Source organism: Lissotriton helveticus, chromosome 1_1 (assembly GCF_964261635.1).
Source record: "Lissotriton helveticus chromosome 1_1, aLisHel1.1, whole genome shotgun sequence".
NCBI lineage: Eukaryota > Metazoa > Chordata > Amphibia > Caudata > Salamandridae > Lissotriton > Lissotriton helveticus.
Genome location: NC_136057.1, coordinates 1,923,775,475 through 1,923,795,059, shown reverse-complemented (window position 1 = coordinate 1,923,795,059; position 19,585 = coordinate 1,923,775,475). Strand labels below are relative to the sequence as shown.

At 43.5% G+C, this 19,585-nt stretch overlaps 1 protein-coding gene and 1 long non-coding RNA gene across 2 annotated transcripts in view; one reads left to right on the top strand and one right to left on the bottom strand.

Moving 5' to 3' along the window:
- Positions 1–7,639, bottom strand: part of LOC144775828 (uncharacterized) — a 208,315-nt gene extending 200,676 nt beyond the window's left edge. The window contains exon 1 of the long non-coding RNA XR_013600565.1: positions 7,503–7,639. This is a non-coding gene — a long non-coding RNA (uncharacterized LOC144775828). The remainder of the gene's footprint in view (positions 1–7,502) is intronic.
- A 54-nt stretch (positions 7,640–7,693) lies between these two features.
- LOC144775812 (uncharacterized) overlaps positions 7,694–19,585 on the top strand; it is a 75,970-nt gene continuing 64,078 nt past the window's right edge. The window contains exon 1 of the mRNA XM_078659246.1: positions 7,694–7,753. The gene's annotated coding sequence lies outside the window, so the exon portion shown is untranslated. The remainder of the gene's footprint in view (positions 7,754–19,585) is intronic.

The window sequence follows — 19,585 nt, the reverse complement described above, 5'->3', positions numbered from 1 at the left end:
CGATCAGCTCTTTGTGGGCTACGTTGGAGGGCAAGGCTGTGCACAAGCGCACTCTATCCAGATGAATCATCTTGTGCATAGGGATCTGCCCCACCCTGGCTGATAAGGAACCTCCTGAAGGTATTAGAGCTCATTCTACCAGAGCTAAGTCATCAACTTCTGCTTTGGCCAGAGGTGTTCCGGCAGTGGACATTTGTAAGGCTGCGACTTGTGCCTCCCTCCACACTTTCGCACAGCATTATTACTTGGACCCCGAAATGAGGAGGGAGGGCATCTGCGTGCTCTGTCCTACAGGACATTTTGGTATAGAAGGGTGGATACCCTCTTCCTGGAGTGGGGCTGCTGTTGGAATCTATTCATAAGGTGAGGAATCCACAGGCAGATGTATCCATCAGAAGAACAAGTTACTTACCTTTGGTAACACTTTTTCTGGTGGATACAGTATCTGCCTGTGGATTCCTCATTTACCCACCCACCTCCCCAATGTCCACCATTGTATACCTTAAAGGTGACATGTTGTTTTGTATGGTCTCTTCTATCTCTCTTGTACATTTATAGGAAATGCTTATATCCTTTTGATTTTACACTATGTGTATTTGTTTGAATATTGTGTATTGTGTATACTTTGAATCTGTTCTCAGTCTACCTGTTCACTTCGGAGGCACGGAAGAAATGGGTGGAACTGACGTCATCACGACGACGAGGCTCTCTTATGGTCCGGTGACGTCATGAGGAGTCGCGAGCGGAGCCGTAGCATTGTGACGTCCCCGACGGCGTGGAGAGCTAGGAAAAAATTCTGCAGAATTCTGGCGCACGGGATATTCATAAGGTGAGGAATCCACAGGCAGATACTGTATCCACCAGAAAAAGCGTTACCAAAGGTAAGTAACTTGTTCTTCAGTACCCTCAGCTAAGCACCTTTTATGTTCTACATATCGACCGCAACTCTGGTTCTCCAGCCAACAGGTTTGTGTGCGAGCTAGATGATAAACTATAACAGTTTCCAATACCCCAAAATGATAAGCTTCACCATTACGGAGAATTTTTAGTAAGGGCGCCAGATGAACAGCCCCAAGATCAAGTGTTTGCATGCTCTTAGTCTCCCGCGCAATAAGACTAAGCAGATATTTCATTTTTTAATACATTGGTGTAAGGAGTGATTCGCGGTTTATGATTTAACACTTCTCTAACGCATAGCGGGAATAGGCGCCCGTTATGCCACAGTACAATTCACAACACATGTAGGTGTAAACAAAGGGTTCCAATGTGTTGCTTGTGTCGATTACATTTAATTTTGTTGTTAAGCCGATGGGTAACATTGTGTTTTTTCACTCTGTGCTTCAACTTTTTCTTCCCTTGATATGTTTCCTTAATGCACAAAGTCTGTAACAAAACCAAAATACAGGAGTAGAAGGGTCAGATCAGTCTTGAATGGCCTTGTTCAGTCTAAACTAAACATGCAGATTCACCTGCATTCACATTCTAAGTTTCCGTTCGTCCAGGCCTTCTCAGAATTGTTTACTACCCATTGCCACTTCACCTAGCTAGCAGACACTGCTCACGTTCCCCAGCATACTTGAGTAGCATGGGGTCTGACTGTGCACCACACTTTGGACTGGTTCGCTCTGAAAATGGCCAGCAGTGGTCAAGACTGAGCTGCCCTTCAACCTCAGCGATAAGGGTGTCTCCCAGGCTGGACCTGGCTCCGCACCAGAAACAAAGACAGCAGCAGTCTGTGCCAGGGAGAGCATGTGGCCACCCCGAGAGAGTGAGGTGGATACGGGTGGCAAAGGCCCCAGTGTTGCTTCCGATCACAGAACACGGATAAGCGGAATGCCCGACTGCCAGTGTAATCAGACGCAAGCTATGTCATTGAGAGTCTATGACCTACACCAACTGCCCCCGGTTAATGAATACTACTGACTGCCCTGCAGAGTCCCTCCCGTTTCCCCTCACTCCTCACCCCGGCACTCTAGTTCTCAGTGCCCGGCAACAGCCGCCATGAAACCAACGATCCCTGCCACAAAGCAGGCGACGGAATCCCGACAGTGACGTCTCAGCGGAGCTCCATATCCTGCGATGGACTGAAGGGGCAGCGCGCGAGATTAGGTCTTGTGCCCCGCCAGAGCGAGAAGGTCGCCGCGAGACAGGATTTTCCATTGGAAGACGACAGGGGCATTGTAGTGGGAGGAAACAAGGCCACTGAGGCAAAGGTGAAACAAGCATTTGCAATGCAATAGGACTGGCATTTACGTGAGATCTATTGCATTGCAAACGAGAGTGCGGGCGGGTGGGGTCGAGAAGGTACGAACAACGGGAATGGGGGGTGGGAGAGAAGGCACAGACAGCGGGAGGGGGCACTGGAAGAAAATAGTGCTCATGCAACACGAAGTAAAGGGGACAGTAACCATGGAAGGATACAAATGACGACATGGCCGTCATAAGGAGGGACTAACAGCCTATACACCAAACGGAAGGCAGCATTCAGAAAGGACAGTCACAAGCCAATGAAAAAGTGGGCACAGCTTCTCCCCATACGCTCCTACCACAGATCAACCCCAGAGCAGGGCTCGACCTACCAAAAACTGGGATCCGAACTTTTCATAATATTATTTTATTTCTAGAAGATTAAGCAATATGCTAAACTCTAGCATTTCACATTGTGATTTTTTGTCCTTATGCATGATGTCTCTCTGTTATCACATGCCACTGCTTCAATTTCGTTCAACAGTCGACTACACTAGGTACTGTTTGCTATACTTGCTATGCTCTCACAAGTCAAAATAAGTACACAACCTTAATTTTCTGTCTTCTATTTAAAATGTCTTCACATTTACAGTGCGTAAAATTTTCGATCTTCAATTTTGCCTTTTATGTGCATGCACTTTATTAATCTGCTAACATTATTTAATTTTCTAAACAGCTACAAACCCCCTGAGTAGGAATTGTGGCCTGCTAGTGGTTCACACACCTCAGGTTAAGAATCACTGTATTAGGGATGAACAGAGAATGGAAGGTATATAAATATTGGAATATTGTTGGGTAATCGGAGTAATGAGGATTACCCCCAGGTAATCGAAGAATTACATCCTCAACTCAGACTTGTCACAGTAATTATTGAATGAGGACATGCTAGACCTGTGCCCTAATGACCTAATCGCAGCAAACACTTAGAGCAATATTTATGAAAATGTAACGCAGTACAGTGTAATGTAGCATCACCTTGCTGAGCTGTGATGCATTACAGGGAACGGTATGGGTAAAGGGCAGGAATGTGCCATATTTTCCACAATGTGACGCATTCCTGCCTTTTCCTAGCACTGGAGCACAATGGGCTGCCTAGCCCCAATGCAGACACCCTCACACCATGGTGCAAGGTTATTATTATTAAGAAGTTTTAGAAAGCGCTGGCCAGACCCAAGGGTATCAGAGCGCTTTACATCAGTTGCATTCCAGAAAATAACACAATACATTCATAGTAAGTATGGGTCAAGGACAGAGAGTTCCATATCGAAGCATAGCCATGAGGCGCTGAGGACTTTGAAAGTCTTAAAGGAAAGTTGCTGTCCTGCCTGCGTAGCATAAATGAATGTTTTTGTGCAGGTAAGGGCACCTTCCTGCACAAAGACAATCCCTTGGGGCATTTTCCGCTTTATATGGCTGCTGCAGAATCATCTGGACTTTAGTTAGGCCTCCTGAACCCTCCTCACCTTTGCTAACCATGAAACGGGTGTCATATCTGCGTTAAATCTGGTCCTTCTTGCTCAAAGAGCGCATCCCTCTGAAATTGTTATTGCGGGCCAAAAATGTAAATTCTGGGAAAATAAAAGTGGATTGGCACAACTGTGACCTAGGGTACTGTCTAAGGAACACAGACAAAAACAACAAGCCATGATGAAGGATGCATGAGCTTTCTTTCACGAGCCCTGGAGGTGGGAGGAGTCTTAATGATCTCCACTAACTCCGGACTGCCTCACGCCGCAACCTCATCCGGTTTCAGCTGCCCGGAGCGGAAGTGACGGCCTGGGTCGCGGAGCACTGCATCGACGAGCGGAGGCATCAGGCTGACCAAGGTCAAACAGGATTACTTTAGAAGCCATCCCAGAGTCATTGGATTATCATCCAACTACTGTAGGTCATTTTCACATCATCAGACATCATCAAGCTCTTGAAGTCATCAGCAGAGTTTAGAAAATTGTGCAGATGATTCAAGGATGACTTTAAAATGAGTATCTGATGACTTCACAAGACTCTTCCTGATAACTTCATGAGGATTTCAAAATGAGTATCCGATGACTTCACAAGGTGTGACTATTTCTGATGACTTCATGAGGATTTAAGAATGAGTATCTGATTACCTCATATGGTCCAGTTGTTCTTGATGACGTGAGGATGATTTGAAAATAAACATTCAAAACTCCACAAACATCATTTCTTGTTAACATGATGACATTGCTCCTGATGATTTGCTGATTACCCCAAGAATATACCCATTATTGTGGTTTCATTTTTTGTCAGAAATGTCCAACCTGCTGAGTGATTTCAGAATAGTTTGCTGATTACTACTCAGTGAACACTATTTAGGTATTAAAAGAGTGTTCTTTAAATGCAAATTAGCATACAGTGTGCTTCACAAGACTATGAAAAAAGTCACAGGTAAATATGTTGATTTTTTAAAATTTTACATCAGTTTTTTAATAATAATCTGTATTAACAAGTATATTGTAATAAAATGTTCAAAACATGTTAATTTTGATTCCACTTTATCAATTGTAACTAGGGCTTGTGGAATTAGGCAGCAATGGAGTACGAAATTATTGGGCATTATTTTCTAAATCATGCAGCTGGCTAAAACAAAGTATGAATTCAAAGAATGCTAATTATTCAGCACGTTCTGTGAAATTGCGAAATGTAGCTACTTGACATTTTAAAAAGGGGTTACAGGCTCGAGCAACTTGGAACTTTACATACGTTTTAAATTGTACACAGTGTGATACTGCAAAGTAATTTTAAAAAATAGCAGTTTTAGCACAATTCTGCAGCAGTGTGAAACCATTCCTACTATGGCGACTTTTGGTGGGTGGCTGTGGCTCCAACAGAGACCCTACCTGAAGCATGTTTGCTAATCAGATTCTGAGTCTAGCATTATGCACCATCTCCCGCTACTGAGCTAAGTCACTTGGTCCTACCCCTCATAGACATTGCTTCCAGAGCTGGAGCGTCACCTCAGTCTCCACCTTTTCATTATCAACTGTCCTACATTGGAAAACCAAAGGTTGGAACACCCTGAGCCTGGAAAAAAGTCCAATGTACAAATTTCAGGTTAAGTGGCTAAAACTTCGCCTTGGTGAACCTGGGAAGCGTCAGCATTCTTCACAGAGGGTGAAGTTTCCAGACTTTGTGGGTGGAGAGTGAATATTCACCTGCCTCTATTTTCATCACATAGAGAGATGGATACAAAGTGAATCCCAGTGCTTTAAATAACTATACGTCTACTCACCCAACCATTACAAAACCCTTACTAATCAAAAGTTAAATGATTGACTTTATCACTGCTTGCAATTATTACTGCATTTTCTATCCTTCTCATGAAAATCAATCTAAATCATGGGTATGTACATGTATATAAGGGAGTGTAAAATCTCCATAACTTTTTTTTACGATTAATTACATAAAATTATGGCAAAATCGCACAAAATTGTGTAAATTACTTGAAATGCAAATCCCGAATTTTGTACTATGTTGTGCTGTTTTGGGTGCAAGGACGCATTTAAACAAATGCACTGTGAGCAACAGCTACTCGCGTTCTGTTGTCCACATCCGTTTGTGGTGAATTTTTACCACAAATTGCACGTTCAATGGTGCATAATTTCTTGTAGCAGACGATAAATTCCACAAATTACGTAAATTATGGCAACCTAATTTTTACTTTGTCCAGGTCTAGTGTATGTATTCGGTATTTGTATAACGTAAACCTGGGCAAAAGGATGAAAGGCAAAAATACTGTGAAAAGATTGTATGGGAGGAAAAGAGAGTTTCTGGCAGTATAAGACTGTAACTTATAGAAGAAAACATTCCATTATTTAGAGGAAAACAGCAGCCTTTACTGAGCACCTGACCCGCATGCAAATATTCCGATGGTGTTGGCCCAATGCTTGTGTAGGGAATTGCAAGTCACTTGTTTGAATTTCTGTACGGTGACTGATTCTTTCATCCTCTTCAGCAAAAACAGGACAAAAATCAGAACCTTGGTTTAGTTAACAAGGACAGGTATGAAATAATGGGGAAAGACAATCCAGGTTGTTGTGTGTACTCTACGAGTTGGTCACTCATAATATTGATTGCTTCCAAATGATGTATTCAGTAAAACGTCTAACAACAACAGCAAACCTCATTCTGGAAAAATGAACCTACATGGAAGGACACAGGCCTCAAAACTCTTGTAAAAGCCAAAGCACAAGGTTCAAAATCTTGAACCCCACTCTCCATGGCTTCTCGGAACTGTTTGAGGCCAATGAACGTGAAGAGTAGTAACCACCCAAATCCAAACAGAACCCAGTCTTCATAAAGATGATGTTGATCCTATTTGAAGCACAGCACAGCCAAGCACGGTGGAACACCTACTATTGTAACCCCAACCTTTTGACACTTTGATCTTTTAAGCCAGCAACTTTGTTTGAAGCCGTTACGAGACAGAACAGGCAATTGAGAGGGAAGGATGACAGTAGCAAACCTTTTCATTACTATGGTTGCTTTTGTAATCAGTGCAGTGGAGCCGAAGCTTGCCATTACATTTGGAAACATTAATAACACTCATATAGCAGTCTAGGGTTATGTGATAGCCCTTTACCAAGGAAAGTATAAACCTTTAAACAAAATTCAAAATACAATTGATTTATGGACAGAATGCTGTACCCACAACTTTACTTTATAATATTTAAGTCACTGTAAGAATTTGGTACCACATAAAGCGAGAGGCACCAGATCAATTTATTTTCATAAGTTCCAAGGTGACTGCTACACACTTGATGAGGGTACGACGTTCTATAAATTACCAAGTGGTAATGGTAATCTTTTTTGAGCAGTCACTGGGAATCTTTATGTTGGGAAGCACGTTACAGTGTTTGAGAAAGAAACAAGCTATTCCTGTAGAGTAGAACTATCGGTGGCTTCACTCAAACATTTTTTCTTTTCAGAAATGCTAATTGCATTCTGGGGTTTTGAGTAATTAAAAGTGAAACTCTCAGTTCCAGACGTAATGTGCTGAACATAAAAAGTTAGATATGCATATCTTAATTGGTACATAAACATAAGTGGCAATAAACCAGATTCAGGTGGGAGACTCCCGATTTTTTGAAGGCACAAATGACAATATTTTAGTGTTTAACCTCAAATTGCCTTTGCTTAAATAGACATTTTTTCTAAAATATCTCACTTTCTTTTTTTAAAAAAACGTATGCATAAATCATCCCATTTTGCGCACGTATAATAATTCTACGAACCGAATTGGAGGGCTGGAATTCAAACCTAACGAACAGTTTTCTGAAACTCAATTTCCTGCAGCTGCACCACGCACTTATACCTCCACCAATGTACAAGTGCTCTAAATGACACAAGCGTTTCAAGTACGTTTCTAAAGTACTTCGGGCGACATCCGGTGGCGCCGGAAAAGACGTCATCCAGGAAGTAACGTCGCCTGCCTGGGCCTACATTTTTAGCAATACGCGAGCGATATGGCCGGAAAATCGAAAAGGTATGCTAGAAATAGAATGATTGGTCATCTGTGCCCTTCTCAGATGCGTTTTTCAGCTACGAGCACTCTAGGATGTCGCATTCAGCCCCTGTCCCCGAATTTCTTTGAGGTAAAAGCGTGGTCAGGAAAATAATGGGATAGGATTGTAGTCCGAAATGGCGGGCACCTGGGAACAATTGAGGGGTACGTGTTATTTTTTTATTGTGGCATTACATCTCTTTTAAAGTATTATTTAATTCAGCAGCTGTCTTCTTCCTGGTTTAATTGTGAACTGACTCTGAGCATTCTTTTCGAGATAAGCACAGTTAAGTTGTATTTTTCCACATACTAGGCAACTGTGTATTTGCACATTCCGTTTCCATGCTTCTAATTTTTATCTGCAACAGCTGACTTATAGTTTATATTGTTTTCTGAAGCTTAAGAAATGCCTTGTGTATCTTTCACTTTTTGGCCTTTCTGGACTGTATATTAATTGCGCTCAAATCGCTTTGGGTCAAGATCTGCTCCATAAAACTGAAAACAACATACTTTCCTCCTATTAGAGACTGCTAGTTTCTAATAGCAAGAGGGTATGTTTTGTAGTCTCTAATCGGACATGGGTTTGTTTTTTCATTTTTATGGAGCACAACTCGGCCCGAAAGCAATGGAGCGTTTTTACAAGGGCATCCATTATATTACACAGGAGTAGGCATTTTGATAGGTCCGAAGTGTCAGGACTTGCCCATGAGTGCATCCCTGATGATGGAAAGAGGAGCAGGTACAGCTACAAGACACCTTGTGTCTCAGTGCCCCTTGCCTATGTTCACATCCAGTGCAGTGCTTACAGGGTCAAACTGGGGGTTACACATCCCTGCCTAAACCCCTTCCTTGAAAGCTCTTTATTTCTTCCTATCTCCACCCCCCCCTGTTAGTATTTCCTATTTTCCAACCACTTCCATCTGTCCCTCACACATTTAATACTAATATTTATACTTGCACATGCGGAGAATCAGCAGTCAGAGGATGTTTTTTGGAGGGGGTAGGAAGAGATCTCTGCACAGAAAACAATAGGAGAGTCTTAGACACTGCACATAGGTTTGTGAATAGCATTTTGTAGTACTTCAAAACGTATTCCAAAATGCAGTTTGTGAATATGCCGGTCAAATGACCTTCCCTACAGTGAAGTTTATGGTGCTGTTGTTATCACTGATGTGCACCATCCCACTCGCCTACAAGACCAGTTCACAAGCAGTGAGAGTGTGGTGGCCATCATGAAAGCTGAGATTTAGAAGTGCATAATTATATGGAATTGCATGGGATAAGCCTGCTTGCCTATTCTATTTTGCATGGTGATCAAGGCATCCTTTTTTAGGACTTAGGGCCAGATGTAGGTAGGTAAATACCGGTCGGTAACTGCCAAAAATCTGTGAATTTCCAGTTACCGACTGGTATTTAGCCCTTTCCAATGTAGGAGACTGTAAATAAGGATTCAGTAATTTACTGACTCCTTATTTTATGGAATCGGTAAAATACTGATTCCTTATTTTAAGGAATCAGTAAATTACCGAATTCTTTTTTTTTTTTTATTCAAATACATACTATTATTTAGAAACATTTTCAAGTAGAAAAAACCCTGTCAATAACGAATTCTTAAAACCTATGTAGGTAGCACTTAAGTGAGTGCATTTCTTTTTTTTGTGAAACATATTTATATTAAAGAAATGACAAAACATTACACTTCAGTGTAGACAATCCCATCTTACGAAATACCGTTACTGTCACATTGTTTATGAGTTCATTCACATGTATACTTTACACGTTTTGCTCTCTGTTCCCAACCCTTCTCAGTTCTAACTCAACCATTGGTGACACACATATCTCTCCTCTGTATAAATTCCATTTGGACCATTTCCTGTCCCATTTTTTTGGGCATCCTCTTGCGATTAAAGACTTCTTTCTCTGCTATCATACATTTATCTTGTTCCCTACTCCACACAGCTACTTCAGGTGGTCTCAATCCTCCCCATCCCCTAGCGATTTCTCTCTTGAATAGTGTGATTCCCAGCTTTACAAACTGTTGTTCCGTTTCTGTAAGATCTGTCGCCTCCCAGATGTTTAATAGGCCCAATTGTGGTGTCAAGGTAATCGTCTTTCCCAGGGCAGAGTGCATATGTGTTGTGATTCTATCCCATCCACTTTGCACCTTTGGGCAATCCCACACCATATTGTAAAAGGTGGCCTGCTAAGAAAAACCAAAGGAAATGATGGACGGAGCGTTGACAATACAAGCACTCACCTCCAGTCAACTGATGTGGGTTTAATCCATCACCGTTCTTTAGCCCACTCTGCCACCCCAGTTCAGACATGGCCATATGCAAATCAGTCTGACCCTGTGCCTCATGGGAACAGTCCAGCCCGAACTACCAAGCCATGCCTTCCCTGGACCGGAAACAAGCTACCGAGGACCGGTTTCTGGCATTTCAGCCTTCTTCAGCCCGGCTTGCTTAAATCCTGTGGCAAAGTGTCAGTCAGTCAGTCAGTCAAAGTACTTTATTCAATAATTCAATATCATAAAAAGACAGTATTGAACAGTATATAAATAACAGTTACATGCTTAAAAAAATTCACAGAATTTCACAAAATTTCCAAATTGTACAAAAATGGTTAAAAGACATAAAAAATTTAAAAAGGTCAATACCTATACTTTATATATGCTATACAAAATTGCATCAGGGTAATTTGTAAAAATACGATCAAGTGTGGAGATTCAGTGTTTTCTTCCTTTCCCTGACAGCCCCCACCAAAAAACTTGCAACGTGAGAGATGACCCTGGGGCTGTTTAATAATTGCAAGTATAGGACAGCAGGTCTCACCTGAATGAACCCTGCTTCCTTGAGAATAGGGACAAGAAACTTCCTCCTTTGCGCCATATAATGGCCGCAGAACATTAAAAAGTGCATCGTGTCTTGCTTAGAGAAATTATCACAGCTGCACGGGGGGGCTTGATCAGAGGTACACCATGCTTTTAATTGACCTAAATTCAAATAAATTAGGTTTAAACGAAAACGCGTTAAAAGAAATCTGTGGTAGGGTCTATTAACTAAAACCAAATAAGGCTCAGGACCTGGAGGATTAGAGATCATAAGGTGGGATCTGACAGTTGTTTTTCTAAGTTCATTCTCTTCTCTGGACAGAGACAACATTTGTAGCATTGCCGCTTTTGTTAAAGATACATCCTTCGCCGTTATGTTTTCCGGCTCATAGAAGAGCTCTGGCCTTCCAATGTTTTGAAAACCTTTCTTGACATACAATAACCACTTGATTTTATTTGCGTTATCTAAGTGGAGACAATCCCTGAGAATAGAGTGATTCAAGAAGAGTTCTTCATTTAGCCAGGTCTTTAACCAGGTTATTAACGGCGCTACTTTTAGTAAATCAGTTATAAAACCAACACCCAGCTCAGAATGTACTGAGAAGGAGGGGGTTGACTGGGGGACTGATAGAATTGCGCTCAGGAATTTGTTTTCAGTAATTTGCAGACAATCTGTCGCACCATATCCCCATAAAGAACAACCATATGTTGCTACCGCCAAGCACTTTGCCTCATATATACTTAGTAGTGCTTCTATGGGCCTACCCCCAAGCTTTTTGCTGAAGGCCATAATGGCCATGGAGGATCTAGCGAGAGCAACATTTCTGGCTTTAATCTGTGTGTTCCAGAGCCACCTCTCCTCAAAGGTGATGCCTAGGTAGGGGAATGTTGGAACTCTGCTTAATTCCTCGCTACCGCAGAAGAAGGTTTTCACATTCTTCTTCCGGGAGCCTTTCCCAGTGATCATGATGTGGGATTTTTTTTTACATTAATTTTAAGGTCTAGTGATGACATAAAAACCTCAAATGCATCCAACAAAAGTTGAAGCCCCACCCCGGTTCGTGAGAGAAGGACAGCATCATCCGCGTACAGGAGAACCGGTATACCCAGGTCTCCTGCACGTGGTATGTCTGCCTTCACCGCCTTAAGCACCGATTCAAGGGCATTTATATAAATCGTGAACAAGAGAGGGGCCATAATGCATCCCTGCCTAACCCCCCTTTCTGAGTGAAAGTAGCTAGAACAGCGCCCCTCTGTGTTTACCCTGACGGTGGCCCACAGGCCAGAGTGCAGTTCCGCCAGGAAGTTTACCAAAATTGGGTCAAAGCCTAAGTCAATTAGGGACTGCCACAATTTCGACCGGTTCACCAGGTCGAAGGCCGAGGAGAGGTCCATAAAACCTAAGTATAAGGACCCTTCCCTGGCGACGGTATATTTGTCCACTAATAGTTGTAGATTGAGACACTGATCTAAAGTGCTTCTTTTGGATCGAAAACCATATTGGGCATTTGATAAAATCCCCTTGTCATCAAGCCAGTTCTGCAGTTTACGCAGAATGACCCTCCCCAGAATTTTGACAGATGAATCTATTAGAGAGATTGGGCGGTAGCATGCTGGGTCTGACCGATCCCCCTTTTTAAACACTGGGACGATAATAGACTCTTTCCATGAGGGTGGGATATTCTTCTGATTTAATACATTAAAAACCTTACCTAGGAGACGTGGCTTGGACGGCAGTGGGAATGGCCGCCTAACCGGGAGCTCCGCACGACAGGAGAGCGATACCGATCCCTTTCCCACAGATTCCAGGACTCGCTACAATCACAGCCCGCGAACTTTGCTGCCTATTGTCATGGGGCACCCTCCGGAGTCCTGATCGGGAGTGGCCGACACCTATTTTGGACGAAAACAGCCTTTTTGTTCCCCGCAACGCGCCGACATCGATGTCAGACAAAATGGCGCCTCGGAGTCGGAAAGATGCTGCCTGATGGAGAGTAGCGCCGATGCGCGCTAATATAAAGATCCCAGACCGAAGCACGTGAGGGAACATGGACCGCTCCACAGCCACTCGGATCTCCTCTAGCAAGGTGAGGATTATCACCTATCGGCCCGCATCGTCACTTTGACCAGCACGTCCTGCCTGACCCTAAAATGGCGGCTCCTCAATAACGCGAGCGCCTGCAACGAGCACCTAGGCAGCAAGCAAGCGTGGCTAGAGAAAAGATTTGAACAACCTCCTCTCCTTGACACTGTGGGAGGCGATCTATCCAGCGCTTGGCCACATATCGACTGGGTCATTTACCAACAGCCTATCTCCAACTGTGGTGTCTCCTATACAGCCAAACACAGAGTCAGTAAGACAGTAAAGAGAGCAAAGAGAGTAAAAAGAGTCAAAAGAGAGTAAAGAGTGAGTAAAGAGAGTAAGAGAGAGTAAAGAAAGCAAAGAGAGCTCCTGGCCACCGATCCTTACCAACGCTCTGGTCACTGACCACTGCTCTTTCGCACTCGGCATCTGGACCCTCTTGAATCAAGCTCCTGATACACAAGGTCAGCGGGGTTAATAGTGCCTAACACAATGGCGAACAGAGAAGACAGGAACAATCCTAAAAAGGTGAAACCAGAACCTCTGATCTCCGACTCACCCATCAAAAGCAAGGCAGACATGGCGGCTACGATGGAGATGATATTGAGGAAATTGTCAGACCTTACGGATATCTCCAAGTCAACCAAAGCTAACACGGACTCAATGCAACTCAAATTGACCGCGATTAGAGCCGACATGAGCGCTTTAAACTCAGGACTGGGAGCCGCAGAACAACGGATTAGCGGTTTGGAAGATCTGTCGTGACAATCATCATCCAGAATCCAGCGCCTGGAAAATACCACCGACGCCCTCAGACGCCATAATGCGGAGTTGGAGGACCGCAACAGACGGGGCAACGTTAGAATTTTCGGCATACCGGAAAACGCTGAGAAAGATGCTGATTCTTGCATGGCTTTTCTAGAATCTTGGATCCCCATGATTACCAAAACTGAGTTCCAGCATGGCCTCGAACTGGACAGGGCGCATAGGATCCCTACCTTCATGAGTAAGCATGCTAAAGGGCCCAGACCAATGATCTGCAAACCGCTCAGATTTCAACATGCTGAACTGATTTTCCAATATGCAAGGAAGAATCATTCCATTACCTGGGAAGGCCACAAGATCATCTTCACGCAGGACTTCTCCAAAGACACAGTGGATGTACGCAAGGGCTTCCTGGACCTCCGTCCCAAACTTAGATCCAAGAACATCCCCTTCTCATTCGCAGGACCAGCCAAGTTCAGAATTATGATAAATGGCCGCCCAAGATTCTTCATGGACCCGAGAGACCTAGCACATCATCTCGAGGAATTCCCGACTCAAGAAATGGACCAATCATCAGGCCTTTCCAACAAAAGAAAGACCACTTCTCAGAGTGAACAAGACGCAGCCAGCTAATTAGATCCATTGCCCTTTGTTACTACACCAGTGGACCAGTGGCCCTGCAGCGGCTACCGCGATAGGACCTTCTTGGCTCTTGGCACGTGTCCCTTTACACTTCATGCCAAATCCAGCGATTCCTCAGTACCGTGAGTTGTGTATAAGTGGCCTCTCTGTCCCTCGTAATGACTTCCATAATGTACGAATGCTTACGATTCTGGTTGAGTTGTCTCACACAGCTTGTTACAATTAGTACATTGTGTACAACAATGCAAATTGCTCATTTCCAAGTAGCGCCTCCAAACAGGGTCCTATTGCCCCACAAACTTAACTACTGATGGGGTGTAGCTCATCCCAACTGGTACACCATCGGCGTATTTACTAGATAGACTTATAATCTTGGAACAATTCTCTGCCTACTTAATTTAGACCAGGCCAAGCCTTCCTATGACCTGTTTATTCGTACTTCTGCTAAGAATGTATTCTGTGTCATTCTCTGTTAGTTATGCTAACCGGCTGAGTTCATTTTGGGATTGTTAATATGTACCCATTACTGTTATTGTTACTCCTGTTGTGCGTAGCGTGGTACTGTCGTCGTACTCCCTACGTACGTATTTGGGGGGGGAGGGGGGAGAGGGAGGGGTCAGCTGGAAGAAGGGGAAAGGAGAGAATATATAGTAGCAGGCGCTTGTCAGAGTTTCAGTAGGTTCACCCTCCTTCTGTTTCACATCCTGTTCTTTATGATGATGTTTAATTTTCACAGAGATACCATGCACGACTCACCACACCAAGACCAATGTATCCTTTGTTGTTTCCACTCCCCTTGTTGTAGGCTCGCATCTCAATTATCCTACCTTTACGTCTTATTAATACAGATTGCATCAAAACTTATCCGACTTAGTCAGAGTAGGGTGCACGAATCTGTCTCCACAACTCGTTGGTCACACACCTCACCGCCAGCTTCCCACCGAGCGAAAAAATATATCACCGATGGCTAACTCCAACACGATCAAAGAAGATCTCAACGTAATATCTCTAAATGTCAAAGGACTTAACCATCCGGTGAAAAGGCGGAAAGTGTTCGATTATCTGGCAAAAACAAAAGGGGACATCGTCCTTCTGCAGGAAACCAAGCTATCAGAAGATGACTTGCGATTCCTTAACATCCATTGGTCGTCCCATGTCCTGTCCTCTCCTGCGCCACAAAAGAAGGGTGGAGTAATAACACTGCTGCCGAAAAAAGCCAATCTGACACTGCTTTCACACACTCACGAGACGGAAGGCAGATTACTAGTGACACATCTACGCAGAGAGGATGATCCCATCCACGTAGTGAATATATACGGTCCGAATTCCGATGATCCCACATTCTGGGACTCTGTCTCTCGATCCATCGAACATATCCCCCAAGATGAACTACTCATAGTGGGGGGCGATTTCAACCTGCCCCTAGACCCTTTACTAGACAGACAATCCAAATGCTCATTCCAACCATCACGGTCACATGAGGCCCTTCTGCGCCTCTGTGAGCGCTACGGCCTCAAAGATTCTTGGCGTCTCCAGAACCCCGATGGGAGAGACTACACCTTTTACTCTGCTCCACATAACTCTTACTCACGAATTGATTTTATCTTGTTATCCACCTCATTCGCACATCTGATTGAAGAAACTGGTATTGCCCCCAAACTGGTGTCCGACCATGCTTGTATTCAAACCAAACTTGCAGGCACCCGCTCAATCCGCCCACCCAGAAGATGGCGTTTTAATGATGAAATTCTAACCAATCCGGAAGACAAACTCAAGATAGCGGACGCCATTGAGGAATACCTACTCTTAAACAATACCGCTAACACCAAAACTAACACTCTATGGGATGCTCTTAAGGCCACAATCCGTGGTGTCATTATAAATATTAGAGCTAAAACCAATAAAAAACTAAACAAAGACCTGGAACAATTGGAAATAGATATCAAAATCCTGGAAGACCAACACAAATCCAACCCCCAAGACCTCAAACCCCTCGACCTCCTCACTAAAAAGAAATATGAATATAATGCCATAACTAGTAAAAGAGCGGGCGTCTGGATTAACCGCTTCAAAGCCCTAAAGCTATGCGAAGGAAATAAAGCAGGTAAACTGCTAGCTTCATATCTTAAACATAAACAAAAGCTAACAACCATTTCATCAATAAAAGACGCCGCGAACATTACCCACACCAATCAGACTAAAATCCTAGATACATTTAAATCCTTCTACGAAGAGCTCTACAAAAATGATAAGCCGCTGGACATAGCAGCTTGTACCGAATATCTTGAATCTCTCGAGCTTCCTAAACTTTCAGAAGCTGACAAACTAAGACTAGGTTCCGCCATCAGTAGAACAGAGATCACAGAGACCATCAAATCTCTAAAAAATAACAAAGCCCCCAGCCCAGATGGCTTTACTGCATCCTTCTATAAAGCCTTTGAAAACCAACTTACCCCTACACTACACACTGCTCTCAACTCTATGGCATCCAGTGGATGTATCTCATCTTCAATGAGTGAGGCTAACATAATCGTGATTCCCAAGGAAGGGAAAGACCCTCTCCTCACCAAGAACTACCGCCCCATCTCTTTGATAAATCTTGATTGCAAGATTTATGCCAAGATCCTGGCAAATCGCCTAAACGCTCTACTTCCAACATTAATAAGCGCATCGCAAGTTGGCTTCCTGAAACACAGGATGTCGAATGACAATACCAGACTCCTGTGTCATATACTAGAGAAAGCTAACAACTGCCAATCTCCGATGGTCGCGATCACCCTGGACGCTGAAAAGGTCTTCGATAAGGTATCATGGTCTTTTCTTCAACAATGTATGCGTTCATTCAACCTCGGACAATCCTTCATTACAATGGTGATGGCCCTTTATTCCTCCCCTTCGGCTCGCATAGCAATCAATGGCACCCTCTCCAACCCATTTCGCCTCTACCAAGGCACCAGACAGGGCTGCCCACTTTCACCGGCGCTCTTCCTTTTGGCCCTTGAACCACTTCTAACGGACATCAAAAGGAATGAGGACATTCAGGGAGTCTCCTTTGGAGATACTCAGATAAAATTAGCAGCATATGCTGACGATGTATTGATTGCGACAGAAAACCCGGCCAAATCAATCGAGGGTCTCATGACTTCTATCAGCAGATACTCGAACTTGTCGGGATACAAACTAAACAAAGACAAGTCCGAGGTTAAGCCACTAAACATCTTCACCACCAAAGACGTTCTTGGTAACTCGGGTCTAGCTTGGCAAACAGGTGTTATAAAATATTTAGGTATAGAGTTCACCGATAAATTATTGGGCACCATTAAACACAACGAAACGCTGACACTGACAAAAATTAAAAGAATCCTTGATGGTTGGTCCCCACGATTTATCACCTGGTGGGGAAGGGTTGAATCTATAAAAATGATGATATCGCCACTAATCAACTACCTGAGTACTATGCTACCCCTCACCTTCTCCAAAGAATTCCTCTCCAAACTTGATAAAATGTTTCCTCTTTCCTCTGGCAAGGGAAAAAAGCCAGAATTAGCATGAAAAAACTAAGGCTTGATAAATCATTAGGAGGCGTCAATCTGGCTGACTTTAAACTCTATCAAACCGCTTTCTTAGCTAGACAAGGGTCTTTTTGGCTAACTCCACACTCAGACTACACCCCGGTGTGGCTGTTGGTGGAAGAATCCCTTTTACAAGGCCTTCCCCCCTCCACCCTCCTCACTACCAAACCACATCCCAATGTATCCTCAGGTACCATCCTCAGAAACACGAAGACTGCCCTCCTTCATGTACGCAAACTTCTCCCCCACCAATTTTGTAAATCACAGTGGGAATCACTGTGGCATAATTCCAAACTCCTATACAAAGGGAAACCACTGAATAATCCTACTTGGATTGAGAAGGGTATACACTTCCCACACCAGCTATTTGATGGGGCGTCGCCACTCACTTTCAGCGAGCTACAAAATAAATTCCAACTCCAGAATATAGATTTCTATTACTTCTTACACCTCAAAGTGGCACTCTCTAAAGCAGACCTAACCGATATCACCCCCTCACTCCCTGGCTACCTTCACGCAATTAATAGACTAGGTCATCAGGTGTCCAGAATGTACAAACTGATCCGCCCACAGAACACCAAACTGACAACATCCGCACAGTCCTTCTGGGATTCATACTCTTCCACTTCAACAACGGAAGCAGAGTGGGCCAGAGTATGGGAGTCTACCACACGAAACAAAATAAGCCCTACACTATCCCAAACTAAATTCTGGCTTCTTCATAAAGCTTTCTGGACCCCTAGGAGACTCTTCTTGCACAACATCAAGGAAGATGACTCCTGTTGGAACTGTAAGGCGGAGGGTGGGGACCTTGAACATCTAATATTCAAATGCCCATGTGTCTCGGTCTACTGGGATAGAATATTCGAATTCATTACCAAAGTGCTACATGTCTCGCTCCCGAGAGAATTTGCAACCTTAGTCCTGGGTTTCACCAAAGCTGACACCCTCGATGAAAATGACAAATCCCTACCTGACTTGCTCCTGACAGTGGCGGTTAAAATCATACTGAATAACTGGAAAGACACCGGCAAAGCCTCTTTCCCCCACTGGCTCAACTGGGTCTCGAACCTCAGAGGAGCCGACAATATAGCGCTGACCGCTACACCCTGGCGTCCCCCCTATAGGAAAATATGGTCCTCGCTTGACGCTCATTTCGACTTATTCAAACCACCATGATTGTCCGTTGCATACATACACCTTGACCGATGGAACGCCTTCAACAACCACCGGTTTCATTGTGATTCTACGCTATGTCGTTGTGTGCAATGCCTATTTAACAATCTACTGACCTCACTAAATTTGTTTTATCTTGCACCCCAATGGACGTGTAACTTGTAAGGTACTGATGCAATGCCTGTTTCTTTTGCCTTATTGTTGCTTTTGTTTTTGGTTTGCTTTTCTTATTTTACCCCTCCTTTGTCCCCGGTATACTTGATTATGTTGCTACTGGAACCATGTCTGATATATGCTCATTATTGTAATGCTCAACTATCTCTCTCAATAAAAAATATTTGTGAAATAAAAAAAAACACCTTACCTAGGATTTTTGACCACAATCTAGAATCGCACTTAAAGATATCTGCTGGAACCCCATCTGTCCGGGAGCTTTGTTTTTCTTCGTTTCATCTATAGCCCTTTCTACTTCTGAGACTTTAAAAGTTACATAGTGACCCTCAACTCTCTCTTTGGTCGCAAAAAGTGACTCTTGAGGAGCGGTACTAGAGTATATGTTACTAAAGTGCGTGATCCAAGCCTCGTCAGTAACGTTGGATTCAAGAACGCTGTTCTCTACAGGTTGATTTACTACTTTCCAGAATTGGGAGCTGTTTTTTAAAACGTCTGGATCTAGTAGCTGTGACCAAGCATTATCTTTTAGCTCATTTTTTCTATTTTGTATAGCGTGTTTGTAGGTTACT